General features: G+C 34.4%; 1 protein-coding gene across 15 annotated transcripts in view; it reads left to right on the top strand.

Moving 5' to 3' along the window:
* The window catches only part of TBL1XR1 (TBL1X/Y related 1), a 178,659-nt gene that overhangs the window by 99,725 nt on the left and 66,643 nt on the right, over positions 1 to 12,291 (top strand). For 3 of the 15 annotated variants that reach the window (XM_057738138.1, XM_057738136.1, XM_057738139.1), the window contains exon 3: positions 10,678 to 10,794. The exons of the other annotated variants lie outside the window; for them this stretch is intronic. The gene's annotated coding sequence lies outside the window, so the exon portion shown is untranslated. The remainder of the gene's footprint in view (positions 1 to 10,677; positions 10,795 to 12,291) is intronic. 15 annotated transcript variants of the gene reach the window in all.

The following is a 12,291-nucleotide window of genomic DNA, read 5'->3' as shown; positions in this document are numbered from 1 at the left end:
TTCGTTGTTTCTGGATGTCTGGTATGTCTGTGATATAGCTGATAAAAATTTTAGATTTTAATTTTTCAAACTTAAATTCTTTGATTTCAATATTTCCATCATTTCTCATGCTGAACAGTCTCTTTCTAATGGTATTTATGTAAACTTGTTTCTTTTGTATGTTTATATTATATATAATATTATATATATTTAACATATAAATGTATAAAACTATAAATATATTATTTAAAGGTATAAAATACAGCATATGAATATATGAAATAAATACGAGATTATTGTACATAATATAATTTTTATTTAAGCCAGTACCACCAATATGATTACTGAAAACTGCTTTTTAAATTTTTTTCATTTATTTATTTTTTAACTTATTTATTTATTTATTTATTTATTTATTTATTTATTTATTTATTTATCTTGGGCCCATGGCCCCTTGGGGGTTTATGTTCAAAGTATTTTAAAGTACTCAAACTAAATCCACTTGTATGATTTTTCCACCAACTTGGTACAGAATGAGGTCCATTTGTTTTATTTTATTTTTAATTTTTAGGATTTTAAAATATCGATTTAATCTTTTTTATAATTTTATATAAAACATTGCTATTACTTCAAAATGAAGTACGTACTTAGTTTCTTCTTCCCCTTATAGATCACCAAGTTTAACTAGGTTGCTGTTTTTAAAAGTATAAGCATACCTATGTGTATATATATACTGAACATTTTGAAGATCACCTTATAGTAGGGTATAGAGTTATTCTCTTTAATAGCTGTGTAGTAGTCCATTACACAGATGTAGCTTAGTTGTTTCATGTGTGGCAGTTTTAGGTATGAGCATAAATGTCCATGTACTTTTGAGGCAGTTTGCCAAATTCTCTTCTGTAGGCTTTATGGCATCTTATATTTTTTCCAGCAGTGAATGAGGGTGCCTGTTTTCCCACTTGTAAACAGTGTATAGTCAGAACTTTTTGGATATATACATGTTTAACCTGATAGTTGGGAACTGGTAACTTGCTATAGCTCTCATTTGCATCTTATGTGTTTTAAGACAGTTTGTATGTTTTTTTCCTTGAACTGTTCCAAAGATTTTCATTTTCAAAAAAAGTCTATCAACTTTGTTGACCAATCCCTTTGGGCCTCCTCTTTTCTCTTGTTCTAATTCCACAGCTTCTAAATTTTAATTTGGTTTAACAACAAGATTTTCCTACCAAGACTAGAACCTCACTGACCAGTTGTCTTAGGTTTGACTTCTGTAGAATCAGACTCTTGATTGTAACCATTTTATTTGAAAGCTGAACCCAGGAAGTTGCCATGGGAAAATAAGAAACGCAAGATAAGGAGGCCAGTACTAGATCCTTTGAGTAGGTTATTGTTTTATGCAGTTGGGGACCTCTGGGAGCCAATATAGAACATGCCTCTTAGTTGGTCTACTCAAGGATCAAGAAAGCTGGGGGGTAATTTGTCCACTAACTCCTTTCCTTACTGGTGGAGTTACGCTTTGGGAAGGGTAGGGCATCAGCTCCTTGCTACTTTCCCACTGACCTGTGGCCAGAGATGACCCTCAGGTGTTTGCAGTGAGAAGCTACCTAGCTCCTAAGGAAAACTGAGTGATCAGGGGTTGTGGGCTGGGCACTGCCAACCTCTGTTGCATCAATGAATATTCTAGTCTGTTGGGAACTACATTTCTCAATGTAAATTAGTGAATCATTCGTGTCATTCATAATTTCTCTAGTGTATTTTCTTAACATCTATTCTCCCAGAGAACTGATAAAAGTAAATTATGGCTTGCTAGTCTGAGGATAAGACCCCAGAGTTGTAGTCCAACCAAGAGATAGCTCCCAGGAAGCAGTGTGGTGCATATTGAGGAGCTGGTGATCTGTTCCCTTTTACTCTTCACTTCTCAAGCATATCATCTATAAAATAATTTGTTCTGTTCACTGTAGAAAAGTTCGTTGTCATTATTTATCATCTGTCTTTCCCTATCATGTGATTTGTGAAGTGGTATTACTCAGTGTGAAGAACGAGTGGCACTGCCATATAGACAGGATTGTGTGAAGTATTCATTTTATTTTGGTTGAGAATTTATGCCTCTGGAGAACTAATTTTGAAGTCAGTACTAAGAGGGTTACATTGAAAAGCTCTCTTAGTTTCGGGGATTATTTTTTTCTTTTTCTTTTAATGGATGGAGCTGAAAATAGCTACAGGCTGAATTTCTTTCGCGGGGGTCTATGCCTTTGCATATGTCTGAGCAGGCATCACTTTGAAAATGTATGGTTTATTTTCTGTTAAAAACAAAACAAATGATAAACTTAAAAGAGCAGAGCACATGTACACTGGAGTTGTATTTAACTGAATGCCTTCGTCTTTACCATCAGATGTTTGTTGTGTGATGTAAGACTGATGTAACTGTCTAAAATGGAACCTGAGTGATTGTGGTATCATTTGGAAGGCAAAGAAAATGTGGATTCTTACATGGGTTTAATCCTTATATTAAATGCGATGGTGGAACTTGTTGTGGTGAGTTGCTGCTGTTATTTAAAAAACGATCTTCATATTTCAGATAATCTTGGTGTCTGTTCTGCAAGTTCTTAGTATAGGCACCATGCAACCAGAAATAAAATGTAGTCTCTCTTTTTGTCTCAAGGAGCCTAAAATAGAGCGGGGCAAGGACTTATACCTACATAGGGGGGTGAATATTTAATGAAATTATATTAAAACAGAAGGTGTCCTGTCATTGATTATTTGCTGGCTTTATTTTTTTATTTTTTTGAACTTCTTGCACTGACCATACCATATTAAATTCAGTCTTAGTAGGATCTGACACATTTAGGATTGGTCTGCGTGGTCTAATATTAGCAATATAGCCAAATTTGAAACTACAGGCTATATTTCATGGGTGTATTGAAGTCATTTGGAGTCTTCTTTTCCTTGCTTTCTTTCATCAATCCATTCATCTTTCCAGGGGTTAATACTGCTTTTTTAAAAAATTTGAGTTTTAATTTTTTTCCTCCAAAGAAAAACTAACATACTGGAGTTTGGTATGTAAAAGACAGCAGTTTCCAAATTTAACAGATACTGTTTGTTTGCTTCTTTCCTTTCCTGCCCTTCTGTTGCGTTCTGACCTTTTCTGTAAGCCAGTTAATTTCAGTCATGTCTTTTGATTTTTCTCCTGGTTCTTTTTACAGAGTTCCTTTATAATGCCTATTTTTTCTCCTACGCTATGATTACTATTTCCTCCTGTGAGGAGGATCTTTTTTTTTTTTTTTAAGTTGCTAACATTCTTATTTTCTACATATTCTGTATATATAAAGGACCATCTGATTTGACATTCATTTCCAGTCAAATTTTAATGGAATCATTTTGAGTTCATTGTAATCTGACACTTTTAAAAAATGACAGAGCATAAGGGTTTGCGAGTTTAGAACAGAGTACATAGAAATATATTAAATGTGTAGGAGACACCAAAAGACATTTTGATTAGTTGAAAGTTTTTTGATATATGAAAAAGTAAATTAAAATCAGATCAAAACTGGAAAGATGAGTGTGTTCTGAGAGAGAGAGTAGATATCTTATTTAAACGTCTCTGTAACTGAGGCTGTCAGTATCTCTGTTTTATAGATGAGGAAATCATCATTCTTGTTTATAATCACCTAGATAATAAATTGTAGAATCTGAAGCCTGAATCAAGTCTGTTTCTACAGTTCTGTCCTCTGTTCTGAGAATGCGTCTATACTTCTGTTCTGATATGGAAACGATAGGACTGTGGCATGATGGAACTGGGGTGGGACTCTGGGTTCTCACGGAGATTGGTTGTTGCCCTTTGTTTTACATGAGGAACAATTAAGGAATAAAAATGTTGTAGAGTCCACTTAAAAAAAAATATATCCATTTAAAAAGTATCTGGGGGTTTCAATATTTGCAAATTAAGCTTTTTGTTATTTTCATTCAAATTTCAGAAGCTAAATAAGTCACAGCAAAGCATCTGAATTGAATATTGTGTACTTTTAAAACATATTCTGTTTCCTTCACTAATCTTTTAATTCATTTGATTGAGAAATGTATTTGTTTTTTGAAGTCTTTCAGTGTATTCCTTACATACTTTCCCCTCAGTTGTGGGTAGGATAGAATAAACATTGGCTTTCATAAAAATAAATATTTGATACTTGTTAATTCATTTATTTTGAAATGATACATAAGCCATGTGTCTATTTTTTTTCTTTTATTGCAGTTTCTACCCATAGTAGAGATGGAAATTTATTTCAGAACCAGGCTTTCTCTGATTTGTCCTCCTGCCTGTAACATGGCAGATCTCATAACCGTCAGTGGTATACAGTTTGTGTGTGTGTGTGTATAAGGCAGGTGACTCATCGAGACACCGTGCGTGTTGTTTGCCATTGCCTCACCTTGCCCTGCCCTCCCACCCCCATACCTGCACCTGCACTGTGTAGTGTGGTAGCCGCTACAGTGTGTAGCTGTTGAGCACTTGAAATAATGACTGGTCATAACTCAGATGGTCTGTAAATATAAAATGCATACTGGGTTTTGAAGAATCTAGCTCTTTTTTTTTTTTTTTAAAGTGAAATCTCAATCTTATACGGATTTCAAGAAATGATAATATTTGGATATATTGGAGTAAATAAAAATACTTTATTAGAATCAATTGCCACCTGTTTCTTTTTAAATTTTTCATGTGGCTACTAGAAACTTAAATTTAAGCATGTGGTTTGCATTGTGCCTTGCATTGTATGTCTGTAGACTGTGCTGTTCTATACCTTGCTGGTCTTAGCTGCCAGGCCTAAAGATTCCCCTTGTCTGCCAGAAACAAGTAATTAGAGCAATGAAGAACTTAAAATCTGGGGAAGCTGGAATGACCCTCAGAGAGTTCCTAAAGTTAGATCCTGGGACTACATTACAAAGCTAAGCAAGTTGTCATTATTCATTTATAAAATGAGGACCTGGTGCTTAGAGAATGATGCCAAATCATGTACTTTGTTATAATAGACCACCAGGACTTGAACCAGACAGACCCCTCAGTTGTAGTCCAGCTTTCTTTTAAATTTTGTCTCATACAAATTGTATAGAATTTGAATATTCTTCCAAGGTGAATCATGGGTGCTTTCAGAGGGCGTCAGGAGGAGATGGAATAGTGAGGACTGAAGCATTGGGCTGGAGGTCTCTAGGTGGGGGGCGTGTGTGTGTGTGTGTGTGTGTGTGTGTCCCCATAGTCAAGAGCTAAAGATACAAACTGTCAAGAAATTTTTCTTTTATTAAAATTGGATTATTCTCATCTATTTGTGTTAATCTCTTATTCAGGAAGATCAGTTATTCAGTGTTTGCTTTGCTTTGTCTACACTTATTTTCTTGTCAAATCTCTTTTCCCCTAGATTTTTCAGTTATAAACTTTCCATTTGGTTCTTTTTATACTTTCTTACTTCTGAGAACTTCTGTCTTTACTGCCATTTCAGGTGCCTACCTTTACCCCATGGAGGATGGATAAAATAGCTGACTTAACATCTTTGTTTGATAATTCTCACATCTCGATCACCTCGAGATTGGCATCTGTTACTGTCTTTTTCTTGAGAATTAGATTTTCTTGACCCTTTGTGTGTTGAGTAATTTTTGATTGTATCCTCTCAGCAGATGATGATGATGATGATGATTTTGTCTGCTTGAAAACAGACAGTTAGGTTCAGACTGAAAGCTCAGTGTCATGGACAGTGGTTCCACTGTGAGTTCAGCATTCAAAGCCTTTGCTCTGCTGCCTTGGGTCTGCTCCTCACGTGCATCCCTCAGGGTTAGTGTGGGACCCTGATGGTGGCTCGTATCTTCAGTTCTCAAAACCTTTGCCTTTTGAGTGTATTCTGCATACACATCTTGGAATGAACTTGGGACTTGTGTTGATTCATATACAGAATTACAGGATCAAGCTCCTAGAGGCCTCTTTTCCTGGTTTAATTTGGCTCTTTTGATTCATTGGGACTGGCTCAATCAGGGTCTTGATGGGAAAAACCATGAGAAAGGAGGTGTGTCAATTACAGTCTTGGATAAGTGTGTTCTTAAGAATACTGGGGGTTATAATTCCAAAAAATGGAGTAGTGGCTCCCATAGGACAAATCCTCCCACAAATAGTGACGACAATCTCTGGACAACATATGAAAAAAAAAAAAAGATATGAGAACACTGTAGAGCAAACAAACAATTAGAAACTGGTCTGGAGTGGTATCTTAAAAGAAGGGAATGTCTTTGGGTGAGTTTCCCATTTCGATGGCGTTTTGCCTGAGGGCAGGCTTCTGTTGGCAGGTTTGCAGTCTTATTGGCTTGAGGAATCAGACAATTCAGAACTACCACAACAGCTGCAGAGGAGTGGAGCCCAGCAGGAGGAAGAGGGAGGAAGTCTAATCTAAGAAAAGAAAGAACCGCAAAGATTGAGTACCAAATTTTGTGTATAAGCTCTGTCAAATATGGGGGCTGACCTCTAAACTGGAAACATTTCTGGTATCTATCAAGGAGGGAACACATAAACAAACTTGCTGTATTTGTATCACACAGTACTACTGAACAGTAGAAAGGAGCAAACTATTGGTACTTAAAGCAATTTTGACTAATCTCTAAAACATTATGCTGAGTGAATGTAGCCTTATATAAAACAGCACATGATGTATGATTCCATTTATAAGATATACTAAAAACAGGCAAATATCTATTGTATATTGGGGTGAGGGGGGCAAAACTAGTTAATGTTGAGGGGAGAAGTGACTGGCAGGGCTTAGAAATGGATGAATGGGTGCTGGGGACAGGTGTTAAGTAGGAAAAGGCATGTGGGAACTTTCTAGGGTGATCTGTGTTCTGTTAGGGATTTGAGTTACTTGAGTTTCAATGCATTTGTCATTGAATGATACACCTTGTAAGTATCCATTGTATTTTGCATGAATTTTTTCTTTAAGAGAAAAATCCATACTAAATACTTTATTATAATTAATGATAGGCAATTTGAAGTATTTATGGGGGAAGTTTACTGATATCCGTAACTTTTTTTGAAATCCTTCAAAAATTAAGATAAATTAATAGATGTGGTAAAACAAATAGAAGGAAGTGTTAATTTTAAAGTCTTGGTGATGGCTATGTGAATATTCTTTGCACAGTTCTTTCAGTTTTTCTGAATGTGTGGAATTTTTGTAATGAAACATTGAATAAAAGATACTACTAGGCAGTGTATCTAAACTAGCTTCCTGTTGTTAGTGTGTTGTTTTCAGTGGCTTTCATAAAAATTGATATTTCTTTGCATTTGTAAATAGTTTGAAGAGTTTATCATTGACATTTTTCTGCCTTTGCACTAAGCTCTGAACTGTTTAGCATGTAGAAAGATATAGAAGTAGAAATAAACAAAAAAAATGGGAAGACAAACATATCCACACGATAATTTGATTACTTCAGAGTAATATAGCAAAACCTCACTAAGATCATTTGTAATGCATAAATTCTGAGGGAATGGACACGTAATTAGAGTATCATCAGAGTCAGGTATGATTAGTGGGAGATGGAATCCCTGGGGTTGCTTATTTTGAACAAGTTTTGAAAATGCTATTAGAGGAAATTATTAGATTCCATTCCCATTCTTTTAATTGGCCAATTGTCATTTATAAAGTATGGCTTAGGACACATTTTTTTTAGTGTGTTATAGTCATCCTTCAGAAGAGGAATGCTGCATGATTTTTATGCTAGAGTTGTTAGCCAGATTGGATGATGATAATTTATTTTAAAGAATAATCTACATTTTAGGAATAAGGTAATTGCAGGTTAATAAGTTGTTCTATTAAAAAGCAAATGATCATTGTTCCAGAACTTTGTAATTCTTTTATAAAGTTTTGAAAGGTAAGTATAGTGCTACTAAGAAATATTGACATAATATCCAGTATTAAGTATAACCATTATAAAATACTAATTCATTTTTTAATCTTCAGTTTACTTTTTTTAAAATATTTATTTATTTGTTTATTTATTTATTTTTGGCTGTGTTGGGTCTTTGTTGCTGTGTGTGGGCTTTCTCTAGTTTGGCGAAAGGAGGCTACTCTTCCTTGCGTTGCATGGACTCCTCAGTGCGGTGGCTACTCCTGTTGCAGAGCACGGGCTCTAGGCGCGGGCTTCAGTAGTTGTGGCTCATAGGCTCTAGGGCACAGGCTCAGTAGTTGTGGCGTACAGGGCTTAGTTGCTCTGCGCATGTGGTATCTTCCTGGACCAGGGCTGGGACCTGTGTCTCCTGCATTAGCAGGCAGATTCTTAACCACTGTAGCACCAGGGAAATCCCAGTTTACTCTTAGGAAATCTGTTCTAATAGGCTGAAGTTTTCAGATGTATGTTGGAATAAATTCCAAGTGGATAAAGATGAGAGAAAAATGAAATATTAAAATATAAATTGTAATTATAAAATGTGAGATTTTTTAGCCATTAATTTGATCATCTCAATTTCTTTTTATTGGCAGTTTTTTTCTTCCACAATCCTGAAATGAGACCTTTCAGCACAACTAAGCAGTTATTAAATACATTTTAGAAAATAAAAAGTTGTATGTAATTAATTGATATTTAAATGGCTTGATAATTTCTAATGACCAGAAATAGTCAGGTTTGGACTTATTTTTGGTCTTTTATGTTTTTATCTTTCCAATTGTATTGCAGTAATTAAAAGAATGACCATTTCTATTAAAACTTTCTCAAAGCAAATGTGCTGCAAAAACAAACAAAAACCAGATTGCTGCTATTTTGTGTGCAACTCTATCCATTTATAATTGTTCCTAGAATTTTGTATTATTGATCTCTAAATGAGGCATTTTGGTGTTTGAGAAGATTGTACTGTATGGTGACTTATATAGGCGGTAGGAAGAATTACAAATGTGTTTATGTTCTACAGATAGAAATTTAGTGAGGAACAGTCCAGTGGGCTTCTTGCCACATATTAACTAGTCATTTAAACATCGAGTTCTCCTTTAACTGCTGAGCTTGGTACCAGCGCCTTCCTAAAGGAGAATAATATTTTACCCAGTACAGTCAGTCCTAAATTTTTGAGGAGCTGGTTTACATCTGTATGATATTGGCTAAAAACAATACTGCTTATAGTATTCTATCACTAGTAATAGTATTTTTATTGGTAAATAAGCTTAATGTTTAAGTGTCTCTGAAAAAGTAATGGGGAGGGGGACGTAAGGTAGTTGGAGTTGGAGTAAATTGCAGAAAACAGCTTATGCTCAAAATAGTGTATTAAAGTATGCTTTACATATCCATACGGATTTCTATTGTATGCAGTTAAGTGTAAGGTTATTTTAGTCAACTCATTAGGATTGTAAATCAAAATACTCAGATTAAAATAGAAAATATATTTAATGTGAAAGAAAATTTTGTTTCACAGATTTTCTGTCTCAGAGAGACATGGGTATCATAACTATTTTAAGACTAGCCAAGAACTAATTTCATTACCATCAAGACTGCTTTATTTGTGCCGTTGTTTCTACCAGCCAGAGAGAAATTTTGTTAGTAATTCTGAATAACATATTAGGTACTGCATTGGCAGGGTGAAATGTTCAAGTGAATAATTAATGGAATTGTGTGTATGCCAAGTTATTTTATAATCACTAGGTGATTTGCATAAAGTGAGTTTTAAAAACAAGTTTTTCCATTGACTGTTTCTTTGTATCTTTAAATCCTTTAAAGGATATAGATTACATCCTTTAAAAGAATAGATTTTTGATAGATTCTTGATTATAGAGATCTTTATTGGTCCTCCTATCCCTAGATCTCAGGTGAGAATCATAGCATTAACATAAATAAAAAAATAAAGTATAACATCAGCAGATCTGTGAACTTAAAACTCTATTAGACCCTGGATGTATAGGTAGGACCAATCAGTTAATTACCTATATTTATTGCAGTTAGGAAATCACAAGCTTTTGAAGCACCAGAGCCTTTCTCTTATGTTACTGATAGAAGCTTGATTTCTTTCAGTATAGAAAACTTAAAAGATACTCTTCTCTTTTTATATTTCTGTGTGTCACCAGTGGGAAAAAATGTCATTTATTTCAACTAACCTTGTTGTCAAAAGAAGCCAAGTTCTGTTTTTAGAGCTAACCAGAAAAAAATTATTATACATAGGGAAAATACTCTTACTAACAAAGAAAGGTATCATAAGCATACTTGTTTTATTGCAGTTAAAATTGTTTAATTTATTCTAATCACTTTTTTGTGTTATTGTATTCTTTGTTCAGTTACTTAATTGGGGACAGTTATGGGGCATTTTATCACCTAAGGTAATTACTAGACCAAAGGTGTTCCCGTACTATTTCCAAGGTTTACTTGGGCAGTCTGGCTGGCCAAAGGTGAATAGGTTTTTTGTGGTCATAATTTGGTCACTCACTGCTAATCTAGTTTAGGTGATAATGTTGCTTACTAAGGCTGGTATATTGTAAAAGCCTTACTAGTAGTTAAAAGTTATGAAATAATTGCTTTCTGCAGTTCAAAATTTGTGAAAATTGTTTTCATCGCTGTTCCACCTGCTGTTTGTGATGTTAACTTCACGGTTAACAAAAATCCTGCATTTCATTGCTTCTTTATAAATTCATCTATAGAATCCCTCAATGTTAAAAGCTAGAGGAGGCCTTTCAGATTATCTAATTCAGCATCCTCATTTTACAGATGAGGAAACTGAGGCCTTGGACTAGAACAGAGGTCTCCTGACTCAGTCCAGGACTCTTTCTATTACATCATGCTGCCTGATGTTTGTTTAAGGAACTCGGCAACATCACATACAGGGTGAGCTTTTTTTTTTTTTTTTAATGAACGCACAAAGTAATTTGCTACTCTCATCGGCTGCTGTTCATCACTCTTTAATTTTCCTTTTCTACACATACCTATTTTAATCCATAATATAGCCCAATTACTCATGACTATTTTACTGCTACTTCTTTTTGGCATTTGACCATTATTTTTACTAGCGAAACTCTTAGTAACAAGGTTTCTTATCAGTAATCACCGTAGCCTTACCAGGCAGTATAGCAACAGTATATTAAAATTCATAACAGGAATGATTTATGGAATCTTAAGTTTAGATTTAAAAGTGAATTATAGGTAGATAAGTACAAGAGTGTGTGTATGAGATCTAAGAGCAGATGAGATACCAAATATGAAAGCATTTTTTTTTGAAATAACAAAATGCCAAGAAATATTAGCCAACAGTGTGACATGATTGCAATAAAATGCCTTACCCAGTGAACTCATGGACTTAAACACACTTGTGTTTTAGATTATTAAACTATTTTCTGTATTAATACTCGTATTGTCCCATTTTTGGCTAGTTAGTGCCTCTTCAGGTTGGTTCCTATGTTTTTTAGATCAGACCTTAGTAGTTTTAGGTAGCTGTCTTGCTTTTTGGTTTAGACAAGTTATTACAGGTTTGTATGGTTTTCGAAGGTAACTCAAGGACTTTTAAGTTCTTGTAGTAAGTTCAAGATTTATGTTTCTGTAGGACCAAAGTATCATTTCCACTCTTCCATTTTTAAAAAAGTTTTTTATAAACACTGTCCATTATTAATTTTGCTTTTTGTGAAAGTAGGAAAAACTGAAATCTTTCAACTTAAAATTAACATGCTTCTCTTGTATATATTTTTTAAAATCTCGTTTCATGTCACTGAAATAACCATAATGTCAACCTCTAGAATTTTAGGGTAAACTGAAGCACTAATTCTCAACTATGAATGCTGGATAAATTTGTTGGATTGGAAGGATACTACCATCACAGTCACACCTTACATCACTTACTTATGTATTATATATATCTGTTACTGGAATTATTTGACTATTTAGCTATTAATCAGCCATTTTAAAGGGTCCCTGCCCACCTGCCAGTTAACTAATTGTGTTTTGTGTTTCAGGTGAACTAAGTCAGAGGTCCAGAAAAGTAGTTAACTGAAAAGATATCTGTGGGGAGAAGGATTGTAGATGTTTTATTTTGACAAAGGCGTAGTACATAAATGGTGCTTTGATTATGTTTCTTTTGCATGAGAGCTATATTTTATGATGAAGGTGTGTATACATATATATTTTATAGCTGTTCTGTGTTGGGTGCTAGAATATAAAGTCTGACTGCCTTTTAAATGCTTATAATTTGGTAGTGACTGAAAAAGCAAATACTGCACAATAAAAGGTGATACAATAACATTAACACATAAATTATGAATTGGCTTTCCATGCACTTCTACCTACCTGTGAGGTTTGTAGATTGGATTCTGTTTCTATTTTGAAGAACAAGGA

This window comes from Hippopotamus amphibius, chromosome 6 (assembly GCF_030028045.1).
Source record: "Hippopotamus amphibius kiboko isolate mHipAmp2 chromosome 6, mHipAmp2.hap2, whole genome shotgun sequence".
NCBI lineage: Eukaryota > Metazoa > Chordata > Mammalia > Artiodactyla > Hippopotamidae > Hippopotamus > Hippopotamus amphibius.
Note: the sequence above shows the minus strand (reverse complement) of the source record. Positions and strands in the feature narration are given on the sequence as shown.